Genomic DNA, 1,911 nt, shown 5'->3' with positions numbered 1-1,911 from the left:
TCAGGACAAATACTCACAACTCTCCAAGGTGTTTGAAACACCCTTTGAATTAAAGTTTATTTCATCATCTTTCATTGTCTGTTCAATGTTTGCTGTATAATCCGATGACCTTTTTGGAACAAAAATTCCACCCAAAGATGATGACCCTGTAGTCCTGTAGCCCATCGCCCAAGGCACAATCTGCCACTTCACAAAACACTGAACACTCAGGTTTATTAGGACAAAAGATATTGCTCAAACAGGGGCGGATCCAGGAATTTTTGCAGGGGGAGGGTCAGGCTCCTAGCAAAAAAATATGTCAGATTGTTGTGACAGGCGAACGGGTAATTATTATCACTATAATTGTGATATATTTGTGTGTGTGTTTCACAGCGAGGGCTGGGGGGGGGGGGGTCGGCCCCCTCCCCACCCTCTGGATCCGCGCCTGTCAAACTATTTTGTCAAGTTTTGACCGAAAATGCTTGTAGTTTGATGTATGATGACGTCATGACGACGTCACTAAAATATCCACATCTTCACACTAAGGTTCATGTTCATATCAGGTTTCGTCTTTCTGCAACTTCTTTTTGCATTTTAAATTCACCTAAATTTGACCTACCAGTAACCCCATTTTGCCATTTTAATGTTATCAATTTAATTTTAAAACACGGAAACTCTGGTGCAATGTACTCACATTGTTTCCCGGCAATCACTGAAACTAATTCAGGATCAACAGTTATGGGGGAGTTGGTCACGGAAGAACGTTTATCGGGAAATCCGGACATCAAAAACATTCCTGTCTTATTGTGTGTTATTGCTCAAGCAGTACCCTTTCAACTTTGCCATTTCGCTAGAGTTCACAGTGCGCTTTGATCATCAAGTTACATTCAGCAGGATGAACGTGTCATGAATATAGAGGGCGCAAATACAAACGGACCGGATCGTGATATGATGCACACAGTTTTAGACCAGTTCAAATTGCTTTATTTAACTGGGTGAATTTGTAGAAATCATGTGTAGAGTTGGTGTTTGTACAAATTGCTCAGGCTTTCTGTTCGCCTGAAGAGATTGAAGCAAAAGCTCTCGATAAATTCACTCATGTATTTGCATGTAGGGTTCCACTCAGCATGCAACTGAGATTCTGTTGGATATTTGGACAAACAGTCATATTGATTTTTGGCTTATTTTTCGAAATTTTTTGGTGATTGGTACAGATTTTCACAAATCTGAAATATTTTGTGAGACGCGTTTCAGTTGACAAACAGATGGTGGCTTACTAGAGCCAAACCGGTGCGCTGATTTCCTATCCGGAAAATAAATCTTTATTGAACGACTGTAACTTGACTGCGGTAGTCCAGCTGTAGTGTTTGCGCCCCTACTTCCTTGGTATGAGATCGTTGTGATCGTTGTATGCTCATTGTGATTCCTATAACTACAAGTTCAAGCAACCTTGAACCAGTTAGAGGAACATATGATCAATAAATTGCTCACAATCTTAAGTATGATGCAGCACAACTAACTTTTGAACTTTTAGCTTAGTTGATGCTATACATTTGACCAAAACAGATAAATTAAAGGGATTATTTTGTTGGTTCTTGTCACTGAATTTCGTTGCTAACACACGTTAATAGTCTGCCCACCGGCACACTATTTCGAAAACGTCATCAGTTTTTTAAGACGATATATATTGTCTGATATAACACTATACAAACACAAAATAATTCCGTGTCAAAAACAAAGCTGTTCAGACTCGACTGGTTTTGAATCAAATTTTGGGAGCATTTTTTTAAAGAGCTCATTACATCAAGTTCCTTGCTGTGATTCAGAATAGTTGAAATTGATCGGGATTCGCACTTATTCAAAATAATTCACGCACTTGTAATAGTTCAGGTAAAAAATTACTGCGTTAACATTGTGGTTTAAAGAAAACAA

Source organism: Patiria miniata, unplaced genomic scaffold, assembly GCF_015706575.1.
Source record: "Patiria miniata isolate m_02_andy unplaced genomic scaffold, ASM1570657v1 HiC_scaffold_10, whole genome shotgun sequence".
Taxonomy (NCBI): Eukaryota; Metazoa; Echinodermata; class Asteroidea; order Valvatida; family Asterinidae; genus Patiria; species Patiria miniata.
Note: the sequence above shows the minus strand (reverse complement) of the source record.